Source organism: Trichosurus vulpecula, chromosome 3, assembly GCF_011100635.1.
Source record: "Trichosurus vulpecula isolate mTriVul1 chromosome 3, mTriVul1.pri, whole genome shotgun sequence".
NCBI lineage: Eukaryota > Metazoa > Chordata > Mammalia > Diprotodontia > Phalangeridae > Trichosurus > Trichosurus vulpecula.
In genome coordinates, this window is record NC_050575.1 from 338904997 (window position 1) to 338928306 (window position 23310).

A 23310-nucleotide genomic window follows, 5' to 3' on the forward strand; every position below is an offset into this window, starting at 1 on the left:
GAAATTGCTTATAATCAAATTGCTCAGGCAACATTTCTTGTACTTTCTTAACAAAAGTGGAAATCTAAAGAAGAGAAATTTTCTAAAACAACAGCCATAGACCAAATGTCATACTTTCATAGTGCTTTCACCAAAGCAATAAGGCTTACAATATTGCACAAGGCAACCACATTACACCCACTTTTCCCTCATGAAGTTGATGGATATTTTAAACTAGTCTTCTGTTTTAGACTAGTGATTATTGTTTGATTCTATCAATTAGTACATATAGAATTAGTTCAGCTCTTAGTTTCATTACATATTAATGTATGCATATATTATGGATGTGTATATGTATGTGTGTGTGCATGTGTATGCACACCTGCACACACGTAGTGTTACAAAGTAATTATTTTGTTTGAACCTGTGATAACATAATAAAAGTGTGAAGTACTTAGTGAAAGAAACATCATATCTAGTATACAGATGAGTAAACTGAGACCACAGAGGTTAAATTATTTACCCTTGCTTTGTCGTCTCTCCCACCCCCCTCCACGTGTCTTGTTCACGCCACGCTGCTGCTGCCTTGTAGCCCAGGCCATGTGCGCAGCCACCCTGCCGACGCTGTGCGCCGCCAAGGTCACTGCCTTCAGAGAAGGAGGAACGGCAGCAGGCAGGGCCTGCGTGCCCCGACTTCTGCAGCCACCCCGCAGCGGGCTAGGCCTATGCTCGTGCACCAGCGCGGGACTCCACACCAAGGGCGAGAAGGCCTTTGTTGAATTCTTGACAGATGAAATAAAAGAGGAGAAGAAAAACCAGAATCACAAATCCCTCCCCAAAATGTCCAGGGATTAGGAACTGGGTGTGCAAGGGACAGAAGCCAAATTAGTCCAGAGATTACCTGGTGAAAGGCTCATGGTCACATTTAATATTAACAACAGTATCACACCACCATTTGAAGACGAGCCACCAGAGGAACAGAAATCCCAATAAGAGCAAGACCCTGAACTTATGTCAACCCTGAACTTCATGGTGAAGGTTATGAAGGATGATACTAAGAAGGCCCTTGTGCCGGACTGCCACTACCCAGAAGATGCGGTTGTATGGAAAGAAGATGAGAGTGACATCTTCTCCTTCCAGGAAGTTAGCTTTCAGCCCACCCAGTGAATCCAATCGGAAGGATACAAACTACATATTCAACACGGATTCCTGGACCAGGCCCTGTACGACCACTTGATGGACTTCTGGCTGACCGAGGGCTGGACGACACGTTTGTAGAAGACCTGATGGAACTCAGCACTGTCTTAGAGTGCCAGGAGTACATCAACTTCCTGGGAGATCGGAAAGCGTTTGTCAAGTGTCAGTAGTGGGGACTGAGACTATGAGCCCCTGCTTTGCACCCAGAGCCCTTCCTCCCCCGTGAACGTTATCTAGAAGCTATCATGCAGAAAGGGCCATGAAATACCATCTGACATAAATTATATTCCCTAATCCTTTCATTTCCTTCTTCTGCTTGCATATTTGTACACCACCACAGAATGACAAAAAATAAAACCCTTGGACCCCTCAAAAAAAATTATTTCTCCTCCTTCACACAGTGTGTGGCAATGTGTATGTGTGTGTGTGTCTGTGTGTGTGTGTGTCTGTGTCTCTGTGTATCTGTGCCTGTGTTTGTAATATATAATCAAGAGCCTACCACAGTAAATACTCAATAAATATGTGGAATTCAGTTGAATTGAATCACTTCTATATAAATAAATTTAAAATATATGGCATTTTGATTCCTCGCTTGAACTCTAGGCAGCATTGCTTACTCTCAACTTGCTATTGAACACTTGAAATAGCTACCTAAAGGTCAATATCACAAAAGAGAGAGAGCCACAATTTAGAGAGGCAGCTAAGTAGATAGAGATCATTGATCTTCAAATCAGAATGATATGAGTTCAAATATGATTTTGGCTGTCATGTTAGTAATTTCCACTACATATTTCTACATATGTTAGTAATCATATCTTAAATTTGATTGCTATCACTGTGACCTTGGGCAAGTGATGTAATTTCTGTTCGATTTCTTCAACCAATAAAAGGGAATATAATAACATATATATCTTGGGGATGTTGTGAGGATATGATAAGATAATATTGGTAAGTCATTTTGTAAACATTAAAGTGCTGTATAAATACTAATTAACCTAGCTATTGTAGCTAGCACTCCTGCCACTATACCATACCACCTTCAATTTACTTAGAATTATTGATTTTCTCATGATCCCTCGATACATTTTCACTAAAAAAGAAAAAGATGCGAAGCTTCTGGTACTGAATAATCCTTTGTCTGTTTTTTTTAAAGGAGAACCATATATTCTAGGTATTCTTTGTCCAAATTTTTCACACGATTTACAATCGTATAATATGATTAGCTCAGGATCCATGTTTGGTTACCCCCATTGACTTTTAGCTCAATATCAGATAATAGAGAACAAATATAATATGCAGAAACATACATAAAATGTCTATCTAATCTGCATGTGCTGATACATAAATGTGTGTGTGAGAGAGAGAGAGAGAGAGAGAGAAAGAGAGAGAGAGAGAGTGTGTATACACATACATATTAATCAGATTTCCTTGGGGAACAAAGTCTTTCAAGCAATAAAAGTCATCATCTGCTCTCCAATAGCAAAGCTTGATTATTGCCAGGAGCATTGAGAAGCTAAGTGACTTGCCCAAAATCATGCACCTAATATGTGTCAAAGGCAAGATTAGATCCCATATCTTTCTTACTCAGAATAGTTTCCTGTCTGCTTCCTCATGCTAAATCTCTGGACCTAAAATATGTCTTGAAACTCTCATTACCAAACAACATTAATATACAGAAAAATAATTGTGGTTATTTATTTTGCAATTAACAATAATGAATGTGCCAAACAAATAATCATTAGGCATGTTATGTACCTCCTATATGCCAGGTACTGTATTAGTTGGAGACTGGGGCGGGGGGATAAAAAGACAAAAAAATGAAAATGTCGATACCCTCAAAAGGTTTCCATTTTTATAACATTAATATCAGTGAGTACATGCAGAATAAGTAGAAAACTATTACGAAATAGCTCATGGAGGGTTACACTAGTAGCTTCTGGGATCAGGAAACTCTTACATATAAACTTAAATTTGAATAGAACCTTAAAGTAAAGATTCTTCAAGTATGTTTAACAGGCTGGGTAAAGAACTACATTCCAGCATGGTGGAAAAGCCATTGCTTTGTATATGTGTGTATATCCATATTATACTTCTTCTCTGCTAACAGTGAGCTAAAAACCAATGAGGTGAGCTAAAAGCCAATGAGGTAAACAAACTTAGATTCTCAAGAGCTCATATTGGACAAAGGAAAACAATTTGAATGCAAACAAATATGTAGTTCTCCATTTAATTAGAAACAGAGGAAGCACTAATATTAGGATCTTTGTATTCTTTTCTTTTTTGATTGTGGAAATGTATCAAGAAGATGAGATTTGTAAGGAACAACTAGATTATTTTGACTAGACTGTTGAGTGCAGAAAGAGGAGTAATGTGTTTCATAAGGCTGGAAGGAGAGGTTTTGACAAAAATGAGAAGGGCATTAACATCTAAACAGAGGAGTTTTATCTATTTTTTTTTAAATGCAATTTATTTATTTAACATATTTGGTTTTCAGCATTGATTTTCACAACATTTTGAATTACAAATTTTCTCCCCATTTCTACCGTCCCCCCCACTCCAAGATGGCTTATATTCTGGTTGCCCTGTTCCCCAGTCAGCCCTCCCCTCTATCACACCCCTCCCCTCTCATCCCCTTTTCCCTTCCTTTCTTGTAGGGCAAGATAAATTTCTACGCCCCATTGCCTGTGTATCTTATTTTTTAGTTGCATACAAAAACTTTTTTTTGTTTTTGAACATCTGATTTTAAAACTTTGAGTTCCAAATTCTCTTCCCTCTTCCCTTCCCACCCACCCTCCCTAAGAAGTTGAGCAATTCAACCTAGGCCACACATGTATTATTATGTATAACCCTTCCACAATACTCATGTTGTGAAAGGCTAACTACATTTTGCTCCTTCCCAACCCATCCCGCTTTATTGAAGTGTTTGTTTTGATTAGCTCCACCCCCATCTGCCCTCCCCTCCATCATCCCCCCCCCTTTTATTTTTTTTTTTTATCTTCCTCCCTCTTCTTTCCTGTGGGGTAAGATACTCAACTGAGTATGTATGGTATTCCCCCTCAGGCCAAATCTGATGAGAGCAAGGTTCACTCATTCCCCCCTCACCTGCCCTCTCCCCTCCTCCCACAGAACTGCTTCCCCTTGCCACCTTTATGCAAGATAATCCACCCCATTCTATTTCTCCCTATCTCCCTCTCTCAGTATGTTACTCTCTCATCCCTTAATTTCATTTTATTTCTTTTAGATATCTTCCCTTCATCTTCAACTCACCCTGTGTCTGCTCTCTCTCTTTTACATATATATATCTATATATAGAAACACACACATATATATATATACACATACATACACATACATACACAGATATATACATACATACACATTCACTTATATATATATACATAAACACACACACATATATATACATATACATAAACATATATATACATATGTATACATATATATATATATATGCATATTCCCTTCAACTACCCTAATACTGAGGTCTCATGAATCATACTCATCATCTTTCCGTGTAGGAATGTAAACAAAACAGTTCAACATTAGTAAGTCCCTTGCAATTTCCGTTTCTTGATTACCTTTTCATGCTTCTCTTGATTCTTATATTTGAAAGTCAGATTTTCTATTCAGTTCTGGTCTTTTCACTGAGAAAGCTTGAAAGTCCTTTATTTTATTGAAAATCCATATTTTGCCTTGGAGCATGATACTCAGTTTTGCTGGGTAGGTGATTCTAGGTTTTAATCCTAGCTCCATTGACCTCCGGAATATCGTATTCCAAGCCCTTCGATCTCTTAATGTAGAGGCTGCCAGATCTTTGGTTATTCTGATTGGATTTCCACAATACTCAAATTGTTTCTTTCTGGCTGCTTGCAGTATTTTCTCCTTGATCTGGGAGCTCTGGAATTTGGCAACAATATTCCTAGGAGATTTCTTTTTGGGATCTATTTGAGGAGGCGATCGATGGATTCTTTCAATTTCTATTTTGCCCTGTGGCTCTAGAATATCAGGGCAGTTCTCCTTGATAATTTCCTGAAAGATGGTATCTAGGCTCTTTTTTTGATCATTGCTTTCAGGTAGTCCAATAATTTTAAATTATCTCTCCTGGATCTATTTTCCAGGTCAGTGGTTTTTCCAAGGAGATATTTCACATTGCCTTCCATTTTTTCATTCCTCTGGTTCTGTTTTATAATATCCTGATTTCTCATCAAGTCACTAGCTTCCACTTGCTCCAATCTAATTTTTAAAGTAGTATTTTCTTCAGTGGTCTTTTGGACCTCCTTTTCCATTTGGCTAATTCTGCCTTTCAAGGCATTCTTCTCCTCATTGGCTTTTTGGAGCTCTTTTGCCATTTGAGTTAGTCTGTTTTTTAAGGTGTTGTTTTCTTCAGTGTATTTTTCAGTATTTTTTTGGGTCTCCTTTAGCAAGTCATTGACTTGTTTTTCATGGTTTTCTCGCATCCTTCTCATTTCTCTTCCCAATTTTTCCTCTACTTCTCTAACTTGCTTTTCCAAATCCTTTTTGAGTTCTTCTATGGCCTGGGGCCAGTTCATGTTTTTCTTGGAGGCTTTGGTTGTAGGCTCTATGACTTTGTTGTCTTCTTTAGGCTGTATGTTTTGGTCTTCTTTGTCACCAAAGAAAGAATCCAAAGTCTGAGACTGAATCTGGGCGTGTTTTCGCTGCCTGGCCATATTCCCAACCAACTGACTTGACCCTTGAATTTTTCAGTGGGGTATGACTGCTTGTAGACTAAGGAGTTCTATGTTCTACGTTTGGGGGGAAGGTGCCAGCTCTGTCAGAGCCGCACTCCTCCTTCCCCAAGGACCCCCAGTCCAGACTGGGCTTAGATCTTCAGCAGGCTGTTGCACTCCTGCTCTGATCTGCCACTTAATTCCTTCCACCAGGTGGGCCTGGAGCCAGAAGCAGCAACAGCAGTAGCTGCCCCACCTCCGCTGCCCCTGGGGCTGGAAGCCGAACCTCGAACTCCTTCCACTCCTGCAGCTTTTCCCACTAGCCTTCTCCGCAGTCCCTGGTGCTTGTGGGTTGAGGGGTCCGGTAACTGCTGCAGCTCACTGAATCAGGGCACTAGGGCCTCCTCTGCCCGGCTTCTGGTCTGGATGGTCCACGCCGCTCAGGCTGAGCTCTGCTCCACTCCGTTCCCAGCTCACAGCTCCGTGTGGAATAGACCTCACCCAGAGACCATCCAGGCTGTCCTGGGCTGGAGCCCTGCTTCCCTCTGCTGTTCTGTGGGTTCTGCCGTTCTAGAATTGGTTCAGAGCCATTTTTATAGGTTTTTGGAGGGACTCGGGTACGGAGCTCACTCTAGTCCGTGCTTACCAGCCACCATCTTGGCTCCGCCCCAAGTTTTATCTATCTTAAAGGCAAAAGATAGCCAGTGTATTTTGTAAGAGAATGATATAGTTAAACTTGGTGCTTAAAGAAAATAACATTGGCAGCTTCTTGAAGGACATATTGAACTCTGTCACTAAGGAGTGTTAGAATTTTGCTTCTCTGAACCTTGCTTCATCTGTAAAATAAGATGTTTGAACCAAGGGATTCCTAAATTCCTTCTTCACATAAAATCCTGGGATCCCATAGGTCTCCTGGACAATGACAACATTGCTATCAGAAGCATTACTTCTACTATACCTAGGGTAACAGGAAATGGATTTTAAAAGTCTCCAATGAAACCCCTCACCAAAAAAAAAAAGATTTCCACTTTACAGGGCCATGGGTATCAGGCTTTCATTTGCAGGAAAGACCTGTGCTGTATGTGAACAACATCAACAATTATTGTGACAATAATTCCAAAAACACATAAAGAGCTAATAAATGCTAGTTATTATCATTACTATAACTACTTTAACAACTACTAATGGTACAATTAGAACAATGGCTAGTACTACTTTATCTCGAAAAATGGCGTTGTCATTGTCTCTAAACTTTACAAACCTAGACAATTCCTAGTTTTATCAAAAATCTGTTTCCAAAATTCATATAGTTATTAGACTTGTTCACATATTTCTTTTTTCTTTTTAGAAATTATTGATTTTAAATAAAACACATAAGGAAAAAAAAGAACATTTCCCTCTACACAGCACAACCTAAAAGGAGGATTCACTATAAAACTGTGAGTTTACATTTCATCCTTTTTAAAAAAAAATTGTATGAGTAATACTAATCTTTTTTAAAGCTACTCTGTTTTCTATGCTTCCTTCTTCATTTTCCTTTATCCTCTGCTGTGCAGTTTTTACATTTTCCCCTCTCCCCTGCCCTAGAGATGGCTATCATTAGACACAAATTTGTTTGTATGTATGTATGTATGTTTGCATGTATGTTTCTATATAAATACAGATACATACATACACATCTACAGATATGTGCATATATGTGTGTATGTATGTGTGTGTATATAGCTATAAACAAATTATACATACTTCTATTTATCAGTTCTCTCTAGGGACAGATAGCATCTTCCTTCAAAGGTCCTTTGTAGCTAATTTGGGTATTTACATCATTCCAAAATGACTTAGTTACTCAAAGTTATTGTTAAACAAAATTATTGTTACTGTGTACAGTGTTCTTGTTTCTGCTCATTTCACTTTCCATTATTTCATGTAAGTCCTTACATGTTTTATATTCTAAAATTGATAAGCCCATCAAGAAATGTGATATGTGAAAGGGATAATTTCAATTACATTAAATTAAAAATGTTTTGTATAGACAAAACCAATGTAGCCAAGATCAGAAGGAAAGTAGGAAACTGGGGCAAATTTTTATGTACAGTTTCTCTAATAAAGGTCACATATATCAAATATATAAAGAACTTTGCCAAATCTATAAAAATATGAGTCATTCCGCAATTGATAAATGGTCAAAGGATATGAATAAGCAGTTTTCCAATGAAGAAATCAAAAGAATATATACTGATATGGAAAAATGTTCTAAATTATTATTGATTAGAGAAATGCAAATTAAAAGAATCTTGAGATAACATTTTATTCCTACCAGATCGGCTAAAACTATTGAAGGGGCAAGTGACAAATGTTAGAGGCGATGTGGAATATTGAGACACTAATTCACTGTTGATGGAGCTGTGAACTAATCCAACCACTTTGAAAAGAGATCTGAAATTATGCCCAAAGAGTTATTAAATTGCCTATATCTTTTAACCTGGCAATATTATTGTTAATTCTGTTTTCCAAGATGATTAGGGAAAAAAGGAAAAGAACATAAATGTACTAAAATATCTATAGTAGCTCCCTTTGTGGTGGCAAAGAACTTAAAATTGCAGGGGTTCCTATCAATTGGGGAATGGCTAAACAAGTTGTGGAATATGATGATGATAATGGAATACTACTAAACTATAAGAAATTAGTTTGAGCAACAAGAAAAGCAAACAATTTAAGTATGGCTCTGCCACAATTAGAATCACACAAAACTTAGCAGCAGTGACACTAAAAGACAGCTAGTAGCACTTGTCTATATTGAAGAGCAAAAGAACTGGAGCTCAGGCCAAAATATCATACCCAGCAAAGCTAAGCATAATTCTGAATGAAAAAAGGACATTTAATGAACCATTAGACTTTCAGGACTTTGTTAAAAAAACATGAACTTAATCAAAGATTTGACACATAAGATCCGAGAGAAATATAAGGTATATACCAAAGACTAATTACAAGGGGCTCAATAAGGACAGATTGTTTACCTTTTATGCATGTAAAATATAAAAAAAAATATGTCTAAAATTGTTATTAGTAATGGGTTAGTTTGCATGGAAGATTGGGATAGGCATGAGTATGATATGACTTTAAAAATAAAACTTTAAGGAGAGCTAAAAAGAGTAATTATTTTATACACTTAAGGTGGGGGAAAAAGAACTGACATAGCAGAATTAGATGGCAGAGGAGGGCTGATAGTTCTGGAAGCCTGCTTTCATTGGGAAGGGGTTCAAGAGGGAACAATGCATATATATCCAGAAGAATATAAAAGTTTTCTAAATTAAGAACAAAATAAAACACAAAGGGGATAAAGAGAAGGGAGAGGATAAGGGAAGGATCTCTTCAGGCGAGGTTGAGGGAATAGCTTGGGGGAGGTATAAAGGGTTGTTTATATTAATGGAAATGGGAGAACAAAAGAGGGACCCTTGGGAGAATAATGGACAGGTCTTTAGAAGGGAGGGGTGGGAATAGGTCAAATGGGAGGTACAGTAGGGTGTTTAGATTTATGGGAATGGGAGTATAAGGGAGAGAACTGTGGATGGTGGTAGGTTAAGTAATAGGAGGGCAAAGTAGAGGGTAGAAGTAAAGTAGAGTAGTTAGGAGGGATAGGAAATAAGAGATATGCACAAACATAAAACAAAGATCAGAAGTAGAACTTGTTATAGAAATTATATGTCTATGTATCTATGTATGTATGTACGTACGTATGTTTGTATGCATGCGTATAGATGTATATGTGTATCTATATATAAATATACCCGTGCTTAATTTTGGCCTTCTTGGGGGTTAAGGGGTACTGGGGGAAGCTGAGAAAAAGAACAAAGTAAAAAGTGCACAATAAAGAATAAAATAAAACTAAAAGGAAATAAAAGAAAAGATGGACAGCTCTTAAATTAACACAGTATTAATTATATAGGCTTTCTTGAAATGGAAATTTATTGCTATATATTTTGAATCCTCTCTTACATTCTGCTGGGTGCATGGCATGCTTTTACTTTTCTTTTTTATTTTGTATTTAAGTTGATAATGTTACTTTTTCTTTTCTTGTTGTGTATTTAAGTTTCAGTAATAAAAACAAAGAAAAAAATGGAATTGTTTTTATCAGTCAATTTTTATCTTTCCTTTTCAAAACTGTTGATTCTCTCTTTCATACTTCTTATTTTTTCTCCCAGTTTTTCTTCTACCTCTCTTATTTGACTTTTTCAAATCCTTGAGCTCTTCAAAGAAGGCTTCTGGGGCTTGAGATGAATTCATATTCCCCTTTGAGCTTTCATGTGTAGGTATATTGACAATATTGTTCTCTTCTGAATTTGTGTTTTGATCTTCCCCATCCCCATGGAAATCCATCTATGGTCAGTTCATTTTTTTCTTTTTGTTCGTCTTGTTTGTCTATTTCCTGGCTTTGAAAGTTGAACTCTCCTGCTAGAGCAAAGTGGCACTGTCCTAAGGTTCTTGTCCTGGAGGCCAGGGGCCTGGTCACTGGCTTTGTGTGCTGGGGCCTCAAATGCTGGCAGCTGGAGGCTGTAGGGGACTGATAGCTAACCTGGTGCGGAGCAGAGGAACTAGTTGTGCTATCTGGTATGTGTTGAATCCAGGTGAAATTTTTCTGCATTTCCCCAGGGCTGGGCTAAAACATTGGAAGGTTTGGCTGCTGGAGGATGCCTGCCTGCTTGGGGCTAAATCTGTGCATATGGCAGTTCTCTGAGCTGTAGTTTGCTAGTTCCCCTAGCTATGCTTAAGCACATGGGGAGTCATGGTGTTGGCATTTACCTGTTCCACCACCCTGGGGCTCAGGATCTTTTCCTAGTTTGCTGATGTGGGGCTTCCTGTTGGTTTGCTGGGATGTTCCCCTTTTTATCCAAGTGAAATGGACTTTTCCTGGTGATCTTCCAGGCTAAAAGACTGTTTTTCCTTGTCTTTCTGCTGCCTCAGCTGTTCCAGGATTTTTTCTGGGGCACTATTTCTGGCTTTTCATAGGTCAATATGGGAGAGTGACAGAGACTTGCTGCTTACTCCACCATCTTGGCTCCCTTAAGTCTCAAAATTGTTTTCCTTTTTTAAAAAAAAAAAGATTTAGAAATCGGAAAGATTCTCTGCTAACAGAGTCATGATCCAAAAAGATCTTACTAAACTAGGGCACTGGGCTGACTCTAATTAGGTGAAATATATTAGAGATACATGTAAAATTTGGACTAGATCACAAACATTTAACTGAAAATACATTAAGATGTAGGATGAATGGATAGGCAAATGTCATTCTGAAAAAGAGCTAAGGTTTTTAGTAGGCTAAAATGAGTCAGCTGTATGATACTATACTCCAAAAATCTAATGTGTTCTGGGATTGCTTGACAAGAGGCATAACTTCCAGAAAGAGGTTGATGATAGACCCAATATTCTCTTCTTTCACAGCCTCATTTTGAACATTATGTTCTGGTCTGGAAGCCCTGGTTTAAACACATCATTAAAAACAGAGAACATCCAGAGGAGGACAACTGGGATGCTGAGGGTCCCTTTGTACATATCATGTGGAGATAGCTAAAAGAACCTGATCATGTTTAACCTTGAGAAGCGAAGGCTCAGGAAGGGAATAATAGAATAATTTGAAGTGTTATCATGTGGAGAAGGAGACTTGTTCCATTGTACACTGGAAGATACAACCAAGAGCCAAGGATGGATATTCAAAGAGGAAAATTCAGGCTTGATATTAGGGGGAAAAACTACCTAACATTTAGAGTTGTCCAAAAGTGTAAACAGTTGCCCAGAGAGTGATGAGTTCTCCTTCTTTGGGGGGGGGGAGGTCTTCTAGGAGAGACTTAATGATAATCTTACAGAGATTCCATTCAAATATGGATTAGACTAGATGGTTGTGGTGTGCCATCAAACCCCCACATTCTGTGACTCTATGATAAATCAAGAGGAGATAGCATAATCTATATGGGCAACAATAATGTTCATTCAATTCACTACTTCATTAGTTTTCTTTTTTTTGGTTTGGTTGTTTTACTTAGGTGATGTACATTAGTTAATTTTACTTAAAATAGAAATTGCTTTTGCTCTGTTCCATTTCTTCCACATCAGACCATCATGCCACCCCATTCTGCTTTACTTCCTTAATATTATTACTATCTTTGCTCCTGCAATATTGCATATTGCCGGAGTTCAATGATGGCAATTATATATGTATATGTATATATGATTGTATGTATGTATGTATATGTGTATGTATATGTATATGTGTATATATAATGTGTGTATGTGTGTGTGTAATATATATATAAAATCAAACATGTGTATATATTTATCATAAATATGCATATGCTTTATATGTGTATGTTATGTGATGTATGTTATAATGCATATATGATACAAACATGAGTTATATATTTATATATTTCATGAAATATGTACATACATGATTATATAAAAGCATTTAATAATATGTATTTATCTCTCATGGTCTCCAGATGAGTTCTTACCTACGGTTTCAGTTGTCTTAGGGACTTCTCAATGTTTAATTCAGGTTGTGGCTCTAGAAAGCAACGAATATATTTTTATTTACTTGGTCTTGTTCCCTAAAGTTCACACACACATCACAAATAAACTTTGGCCAATTTCACAAAGAGTCCCTTAAATTTGGGCACCTTTATAGTTGCTTTTCTTCCAGGAATGATTGAAAACCCTTATATGTATTTGATTTTGTTAGATTGTACTGCAGAAGTACATAGTCATTGTTTTTCACTGACACTCACCAGATAGGTGAGTTGTAACATTGGCTCTGGCATTTATGATCTTGAGCCAGGATTCCCGTAGACTTGGCAGCTTTAACATCCTTTCCCATTTCCATCTAATACCATCTACATTACCTTTCAGGACAGTGGAAATGATTTCATAAATTCTGCCAATTTGATTTTATTTGAAATTTGATTTTTTTAGTCTTTCAGCTAAATTTCTAAGGAACTGACCATATACCATCTAATTTCCATTGTTCTTCAACTTCAAGAAAACTATTCCTTGTAAACAGGTATAGAAATATATATATATATATATATATATATATATATATATATATATGTATATGTGTGTGCATATATATATATATTGTTTTTCATTAGTATGAAAAGAAATACATGACTTTTTATGCCACCAATATGCTATCTAGGCAAACCTTTTTTTTTGACACTTTTCATTTGTTGAATTTGTTAATCTTATATTGCCCAGAGGCAAATTAAGTCTTTCCCTTTATTAATTTTGGCTTTTAAAAGTTGTCAGTAATTCTGGAAAATGTTATTGTAATCTAAAATGTTTAATAAATACTCCTGTAGAAGATGGGTGCTCATTTATTTAGCTCTATCTTTCTCTATTTTGTAGGGGGGATACTATTAAGAGGAGATGGGTTACTTACCTCTTGTCATTATTTCAAGACTGATAAAAAGGCAATTTTCCCACATATATCTTTAAAAGTTTTTTTTTAATGTCCAACACAGTTAACTATGTTGTTTTGTAATAATATCCAAATAGCATAAGGGCTCTGTTTCTTTTTAAAGGCATTTAGCCCCTACATTTCATTTTATGTCATTTAGATTCCATCACCTTTCTCTTTCTATAAAAATTAACATCTTCATGTAATCAGAATATTTTATATTTTGAATAGTTGCAACAACTTGAAAGAACATACTGAAAACAAATGATTGATTCCCAAGTATGTGTCTATTCAGTCTTTGCATTTTCATCATTTTGAAAGACATTTTTCCCCAGGCCTTTCACTCCATTGCTGAAATGAATTTTCTGTAATATAGCTCAAAATTTCCCAAATTTGACCACATTGGATACTTATGATTAATCTTCCTAAAACTCTACTTTGATCCTAGCTATATGCTGTTTAAAACCTAACATATCCCCATATACTGCTGCTTCAAATAGAAAAGCTGTTTGATTTTCAAGGCATTGTTTGCTAAATGTGTGTGACCTTACTCCCACTTTTGACAGTCATAAGGCAAGTCTTAACACTATTTGCAATGTTTATTTCCATCCCCTTATCCTTTTCTACTGTCCTTTCTGCCAGCATTTCTCTCCTTATCACCTATGGAAATCAGAACCATTCACTAAGGTCCCATTCATTTTCAACCTACTTTATGAAGGTTCCTCTTCCTATTATAATGATTTTTTTCCATTTATTTACACTTTTGTATCTAGACTAAAAAAGTATATGTTTAGCATTTAATTTTTCTTTTAGTATTTCTTACTTTCACTGTCCCCCACAGTATTTTAATATCCTCAAAGCAGCGTGATGTCCTATTGTTCTTTTATATCCCCCAAAGTCTTTAGCACCACTGAAAGGGTGTAAGATTCACTAAAAAATGTTGTGGCCTCCATAAAAATCATCTGTTTTGATCCCCCTATTTTGAAAGGGAAGAAAGCTAGCCATTTTAAAAGTTAAAATCAAATGGTTTGCCAGTAGCTAATACTGTCTCCTTCAAGATTACCTTCATCTATTCTCTATATAACATCTATATGTCTTGTTATTTACATGTTATTTGAGCATAAAAAAAAAGAATGAGAAACAATGCAAATACTCACTCACTGCAGAATATTTAAATTGTGAGACATTAACATAATGGGATATTGCCTAGCCATAACAAATAATATATACCTGAATTCAGAGAAGCATGAGAAAGCCGTACCTGAACTGACACAGGATGAATTTAGTAGAATCAAGAAAATATTATGAACAATTAAAAACAGTGAAAAGAAAAGATAATTAACACCCCCATACACACCAAAACCAAATGAGCATAATTTTAATAAATCTGTTTAACCTTGGAAGATAGTTGAGAAAAATATGCCTATCTCCAATGACTTGAAGAGTGATGAATTAAGAGTTTGGGGCACCAAATATATTGGCAGAGATTAGTAATTTGATGCCTGGTTTTGATTAACTTCACTTTCTCACTTTTTTGATTCTCTGTTGTAAGAAATGATCGAATAGATAACGGAAATAAAGTTATGTAAGTTGAAATAATTTTAATATGTTGTTTAATACTTTAAAAAGCCTTATTCTCACTATTTTATAGCAGTATCTTGTACCCCTGATTTGGCATGTGTGTTCATAGGATGACTGATATGTCTGAAATAACCTCAGAGATCATTTTATCATAGAATCATAGAATTTCAGCATTGAAAGGGATTTCAGAGGCCATGTAGTTCAACCCACACATATAGAAAAATGTCCTTTAAAACATTTCCAACAAGTGTTCATCTAAGTTATGCTTAAAAACCTCAAATGAACCTTCCTGAAACAAATGGTTTTCTCTTTGTTGGCTTTAATTGTCACAATGTTTTCCTGACATGATAGCTAAATTTCTCTCCTTTCAATTTCCACCATTTGATCCTAGTTCTCCCATCTACGGACAAAACAACTGAATCTTATGAACATGATTAATCATTTACTATGTGTAAAGCACTAGGCCCTGAAAATATAAAGACAAAATTAAAGAATGATACTTTAAGACTTTGCATTCCACTTGGACAGGGTGGTAAAGGGGAGCAAGTCATATAAATACATATATCTGTGCAGGATGATTTGATTAATAAAAGAATATACAGAACAAGAAAGTTTTCTCATATGAGGTGGTGCATAAATGGAGACTTGAAGAAAGCTAGCCATTTTGAAAGTTGAATATAATTGTTAAACATCCCAGATTTTTATGACTATTCTTTGGGCTTCTTTATTTATCCAATTCCAAAATCATATAGTTTTATTAGCAGTTAATCCACACCTTTCTATCTTTTTCATAAGTGAATAGCACAAGAGGCTTTGTTGAGTGTTTCCATTAAATCTAAGGAAACTTAGTTAACAGCATTCCCCTGATCAACCAATTTAAGTGATTCCCATTTTACCAATGAAGAATTCAAGGATTAAACAAGTTAATTTGCCCAAGAATAAATTGGTAGAAATTTAGCAATACCAGAAAGTGAATCAATTTCCTTTGATTGTAAAGCCCTTGTACTTACCGCTATAGCTTGAAATACTAAAGTTTCTATAAGGTTTTTGAAGGGTTAAAAGTATATTGCTTATTTTTTAATCCTATGCTCCACTTTACCTAGTGGATGACACAGAAGAGAAAATAAATATTTGATTGGACCTTAGTACTCATTTTAATCAAACTGAACATTTTTGACCATGCTGATACTAGAATAAAATTGTAATACTAAATTACAAAGAGAGTTAAGTACCCTGGGAATATGTCTGCTAATGTATGTGACCTTGCTCAAGAGAAGTGCAGAGAGAAGCAGGCTGCTAATTAACAATTTTCAAATTGATGTATCACCTCCATGTGGTTCTCCCTTAAAAGTCTACAGGAAAGGTGAAAGTTAATGACAATATGACCAGAGATGAATGGTAGCATAGATCACAAATGCCATTTGCTATTCACAAATACAATGTCATCAAAGACTGCTAAGACATTTGAGAAAAAAATGAAATTTTATGAGTCTTAGAATTTTTATTCCCCATGTGCTTAACTAAACCACCAGATTAGGGTGAGAGGAAAACTTAGACACAGAAAATCATAACTCGTAAATTATTTTTAGCATTAGCAAATGATAAATTAATTTTATGACTATTTTTATAAAGTGTGGGTACAATTGATTGTTAAAAGAAAACACTGATGAGGGTTTTGTATGGATCTGATGGGCAGAACAAGAGCTCTCCTGATTGATAGGTGATCTGGAAGACAATTTCATAGGTCCTTATCTAAATTATTGGAGATTTCTCCAAAAGTGAGGTTTTATATAGAACCAGTTGGACAGATTGGGAGTTGCGTGAACAAGTTTCAGTTCCTATTTTATTATGATTTCTCTCTTTGCCCTTTTTCCAGCAGGAGGAATTGACAAGGGAGAGCATTCCAGCCGTGGAAGACAGCCAGAGAAAATGCCCAAAACTAAGAGATGGGTATCTTGTTCATGGAACATTCAGGAAGCCAGTGTCATTGGATGGAAGTAATGGGGGGTAAGATGTAAGATGACATGAAATGTCTCCTAGTATGCATCAGTGTAGCAGAGAATTTCTTCATGACTAGTTCTTTATAAAGATGATGTTACAGATCTGGTTATCTGTTTTGAGTTTTTTAAGATAGTAGAGAAGGGAGGTAGAAAGTGAGATGGAGAAAAAGAAACAGAGGGATTTATTGAGAGATAAAGAGAGCTAGAAAGTGAAAAGAAGTCATTATAAGTGAGCATAAAATTGAGATAAGTAGAAGGAAATAGCAATGGACATACATAGACATGGACATACAAACAAGAGAAACAGTGAAAAGGGAAGAAGAGAAAAGCAGCTCTGTAAAAAAAGTGTTTTTTTTTTCTGGGTTATATTGATGGTGACCAGAGAGATATTACCCCCAGACACAAATGAGAATGAGTGAGTTTTCCATCTCTACCTTACATTCATTCTATCACTGAGTAAATATTTATTAGGTATATTTGCTAAATCATAGTTAATCTAATGTTTGTAATATTTTTAAACTAATTATTTTAACAGGAAACTTTTGGTCATTTTACTTTTATGCAATATAGGTTTTCAGGGAAAACCTAAGCACAGTTTAATTTTCTAGGGTGATTTTTAATGTCTCTCTGAAACTTACAGTTTATATTTTAGAGACAGAAATTATAAAATAACCAGAAAAATGTGAAATTTCAGGTAATTACATTCACATTAAGGTTTTAAAATTGTAGCCACAATTAGTTCTTTTTAACTTGGACCATTGGAGAGGTCTGAGGGAGAAAAATGGCCTCCACAAATACTTGCCCCCTACATCTTCTGGATTTGAATTTGAATTCAATGTAAATCAAATCATCAAATATTTTATAAAAACTCCTTATGTGCATACCAAATTTGGTGCAAAGAGAGGAGGAGGAGAATGGAATAGAGATCATAGAAAATTTAGAGAAGAAACTGTTCTTAGAATTTAGACCTTAGACAATGAATAATATTAAAGAGAGGTATTATGGAATATTCTCTAGATTTATCTTTCAGTTCCTTAAGACCAGTGTTGAAGTTCTAAATCCAACACACACTGATTCTATGACCATAGGCAAATAACTTCACATCTCATTGCCCTTGGGAAATGTTCTAAAAGTATAAATTACTGAAGACTTGCGGGTTTCCTTCAGAGAAGGATGAAGGATTCCTTGCTGTGGTTTCTCTTTACTAATGAAATTACAGTTCTGCCTGCCTCACACCTACTGAAAAAAGTACATTAGAACACTATAAGGGGCAGGAGTGGGACAGATGGCACTTATTGTAGGTGTGCAGTATTGTAGAGAGCATCAAAGGAGATAACACATTTAAAATGCTTTGATAATCTTAGTTTCATGAAAATGGTAGTTATGTTTTTTATTGTTATTATTGTTAGCAGTCTTTAACTGAAATGCATTATTTCTTCCAATTACAGATGTAGTCAGTAAACCAAACATGCATGATCACTACCTGTGACTTTATCACCAAGAGAAAGCAAAGATATTTTCATAGTACATTATGGTTATTATAATTATCTCAAAGTATCATTGATACTCATCAGCATTTCAAAATTAATGTAATAGTTAGACATACCACTAGACATATTAACAATTTTTCAACTATTTTGAAAACATTTCAGCAAAATTTATATTATTTATAATAATTTTATTCTGTGCTTTTAAAAATAATTTGAAGAGTACATAGTATTTACTAGACTAAGAGGGCAATGAAGTTAGAACCCTTGTCCTAGGGGAAGTGGCTTTTGAGGTAGATGAGAAAAAATGAACAAAAATTTGATAGAGGTCAGTTGAGATATAGGGAAATGAACACTGAAATTGGAACAAAGAGATATTTTCAAATTCCTACTTCTCTTATTGAGTATCTGTACCACAAGGAAAAAGCCAGTTGACCTCCAGGTGGTTAAATCCCTATTTTTTTTTGCAATAGGTATAATAGTGGCATGTAGTACAGATTTCAGAGTGCTTTTTTGAAACTTCATGGAAGTTGTGTCTGCAAAGTGTTGATTTTTTGTTTTATTTAGCTTTAAGATTCTTTATGGATATCTGCTCTTATTATTTAGAGATGAAAGGGGGATGAGTATCACAAGCATAGAGAACAATGTGAACAAAGACATGGAAACAATAAAAAACAAGGAATGATCAGTGGTCAAAACATAGTCCAAGAATAAATAAAGCTAAGAAAGGTAGAAAGAATCTGTTTATGGAAGGACTTCAATGTCAAACAAAAGAGATTCTCCATGGGCCTATTTACACATGCTCACTTTCATTTGTACATAGTCCCCCTAAAAGACTACATGGGAGGTAGAGCCAAGATGGTGGAGTAAAGCTACGGACACAGCTGAGGACTCTTAAATTCCCCTTCAAACAACTATAAATAATGCCTCAAAATGAACTCTGGACCAAGAAAAGGATGGGGTGAAATAATTTTCCAGGCCAAGACAACTTGGAAAGTCAACTACAAAGGTCTATCTCAATGGGTGAGCAAGCCAGTAGCAGGTTGCACACCAACAAGCCAACACAGGCCTCTGGGGTGACTGAATCAATAGCAATGAGTTTCTGAGACCTCAGCTAACTAACTAACAGTAATGGCACTAGACAATTAGCAGAAGGATATTACAGGGGGTACATTGCCGGCACTGGGTACAGAACTTTATTGCATTGTCCATACAGGCATGTAGGTCAAAGGTCTAGGTGGAAGTGCCAAAGACAGGAAGAGCACTAGCACAATAGAGTTCATAGCTAAAAAAGAGCAGGTACCCTGGACATAGTTCCAGGGTGGAAAAGAGAACTTGTGGTCACTCAAGGCCACCACTTTTCCCCAGGAGCACAGCCCAACTTTAACGTAAAACTAAAAATCAAGAAATAAGCAGAAAAATTAGCAAACAAAAGAAAAAAAAAGACCATAGAAAGTTTCAATGGTTACATGGAAGATCACAAAACAAAATCAGAAGAGGACAACAGTGTTAAAACAGCTATATGCAAAGCATCAAACAGAAATTAAAACTGATGTCAGGCCAAAAGAAAGATTTCCAGGAAAAGCTCAAGAATGAATTTAAAAATCAAATAATAGCGTTAAAGAAAAACTTTTGAAAAAGAAATGAGAATGATGCAAGAGAATCATGAGAAAAGAATCAACAACTTGGCAAAGGAACCACAAAAATGATGCAAAAAGTTTTTAAAAATTCACTAAAAAACTGCATGAAGATAGCATTTCAGGGACCCAACACGATCGAGTACGCAGTGAATTATCCAGAAGAGAAGGTGTCCCAGGGAGCCATCAGCAAGCCCCACCTCAGCAAAAAAAAGAAAGCAATCCTGAGCCCCAGGATGGTGGAGCTGGTAAAGACCAACACCAGGAGAGAAACCTTACCTGCCTCAACATAGAGAGGAGAACCAGTGGACTCCCGCTAAGGGAAATATCACATGCACCAGCACAGCTCCAAGCAGGCAGGAATCTTTAAGAAGACAAAGTTCCCCTTGGTTCAAAGCAGCCCCAGACAGGCAGGTATCCTTCAGTAGCCCATTTCCCTGTGCTTCAGTGTAGCCCCAGGTGGGCAGGTGTCTTCCAGCAGCTAAACCTCTCCGTGCTTCAGTGCTGCTCCAGGCAGGCAGGCGTGCTACAGAAGTTGAACCTGTACATGCCTCAGTTTAACCCTGGGGGAAAAGCAGGAAAATACCACCCAGCCTCAGCATGTACCAGATACTACCACTAGGACCCCAGCTCAGCACCCTAGAAGATGTCAGACCCTGATAGCTTCTAGCTGCCAGCAACTGAGTCCCCAGCACAAGAAGTTTGGAATAGAGCACCCTGTGCTCCTGTAGGAGAGCTCAACCTTAAAAGCCAGGAAATAGACAAGCAAAACAAACAAAAAGCAGAAAAGAATACTGACAGTAGAGAATTATTATGGTGACAGGGAAGATCAAAACAAACTCAGAAGAGGACAATATTGTCATTATAAGAATTGGAAATTGAAAGAATGACCATCAGCTGGGGAATGGCTGAACAAGTTGTAGTATATGAATGTAATGGAATATTATTGTTTTATAAGAAATGATGAGCAGGCAGACTTCTGAAAAACCTGGAAAGACTTGAAAGATTCTAACTGAAATGAGGAGAACCAGGAGAACACTGTACACAGTAACAGCTATAATGTGTGGTGACTAACTTTGATAGACTTAGCTCTTCTTAGCAATGCAAGGATCTAAGACAACTCCAAAGGACTAATGATGGAAAATGCTATGTACGTTCAGAAAAAGAACGATGAAGTCTGAATGCAGAATGAAGCATATTATTTGCTCCCTTTTTTTCTTTTCTTTTTTTTTAGTTTGTTTCTTCTTTCTTGTGATTTCACCCATTGGCTATAATTCTTCTTTACAGCGTAACTAATGTGAAAATAGGTTCAATATCACTGTATATGTAGAGCCTATATCAAAATACACAGCGTCTTGGGGTGGGGGAGGGGAGAGATGAGCAGCAAATTTGGAACTCAAAATATTCTGGAAGTGAATATTGAAAACAAAAATAAATAATAAATAAACATATTTTTAAAAGAAATTATCAAGGAAAACTACCCAGATTTCCTAGAACCATATAGTAAAATAGAAAATGAAAGAATCCACTGATCCACTCCTGAAAGAAATTCCAAAACGAAAACTCCTAGGAATATTATAGACAAATTTCAGAGCTCCCAGATTAAAGTGAAAGAAAAATTTACACACAGACACACACACATGCACACAAACACGCACACACACATGCATGTGTGTATTAATATATATATATATATATATATAATTTATTTACTTTTGATTTTTAACATTCACTTTGATAAGATTTTGAGTTTAAATTTTTTGCCCTCCTTTTCCTCCCATCTCCCCAAGGTGGGAAGCAATCTGATATAGGATATACAAGTACAATCACATTAAACATATTTCTACATTAGTCATATGGTAAAAGAAGAACCAAAATGAAAGTGAAAAACTAAGAGAAAGAAAAAAAATAGAGACAGTAGTATGCTATCTGCATTCAGACTCCATAGTTCTTTCTCTGAATGTGGATAGCATTTTCCATCATGAGACTTGGAATTGTCTTAGATCATGGTATTGCTGAAGAGAGCAAAGTCTATCAAAGTTGGTCATTGCACAATGTTGCTGTTATTATGTACAATATTTTCCTGTTTCTGCTCACTTCACTCAGCATCAGTTCATGTAAGTATTTCCACGTTTTTCTGAAATCTTCCTGCTCATGATTTCTTATGGAAAAATGTTATTCTATTACATTCATATACCACAACTTGTTCAACCATTCTGCAACTGTTGGGCATCCTCTTCATTTCCAATTTTTGGCCACCACAGAACAAGCTGCTATAAATATTTTTGTACATGTGGGTCCATTTCCCATTTTTTGGGATACAGACCTTGTAGTGGTATCACTGGATCAAAGGGTATGCAAAGTTCTGTAAAGGGGAAGATGATGCTTGTAACTTTTAATAAATGTATATTTATTTGGGCAGTTAGATGATGCATACATAAACAGAGGTCATGGGTATAAATTGACTTTGATGTGATGATATAATAAAATAATTAAAGGGTGAAAAAAGGGATTATACAGCAAAGAGAGAATGGGGGGGGAGCAAAGTAGCACAAATAATATCACTCAAATAGGTGTGAGAGACCTATTATAGTAGAGAGAAAGAAGAGGGGAATGTGGGCATTATTTGAACCACACTGTTATCAGATTTGGCTCAAAAAAAGAATAGCACACATACTTGATTGGATGTAGACATCCATCTTACCCTACAGAAAAGTAGGAGGAGAAAGGAATCAGAGAAGGGGGGTATGTGATAGAAGGGAGGGCAGATTGGGGGAGGTAGTAGTCAGAAGCAAAAAACACTTTTAAGGAAGGATAGGGAAGAAATGGCAAGGGGACAGGATGGAAAGAAATTCAGTTAGCAATAGTAATGGTGAAAAAAAATTTTGAAGCAAATTTATCTGATAAAGACCTCATTTCCCAAAAATACAAAGACATAAGAGCCATTTCCCAATGGATAAATGACCAAAAGACAAGATCAGTTTTCAGATGAAGTAATCAAACCTATCCATAGCCTTTTAAAAACATACTCTAACTCACTATCGATTGGAGAAATGCAAATGAAAACAATTCTGAGGCACTGCCTCATACCTATTAGATTGGCCAACAGGGCAAAAAAGTAAATGATAGTGTTGGAGGCAATGTGGAAAAATGAGACATTAATGCACTGTTAGAGTTGCCAACTGATTCAACAACTCTGTAGAGCAATTTGGAACCATATGCAAAAGGCGATAAAACCATGCAAACCCTTTGACCTAGCAATGCCATTACTAG

At 36.3% G+C, this 23310-nt stretch overlaps 1 pseudogene; it reads left to right on the top strand.

The window, feature by feature from the left end:
- Window positions 1-579: 579 nt before the first annotated feature.
- On the top strand, window positions 580-1346 carry LOC118842575 (annotated as a pseudogene).
- The last annotated feature ends 21964 nt before the right edge of the window (window positions 1347-23310 follow it).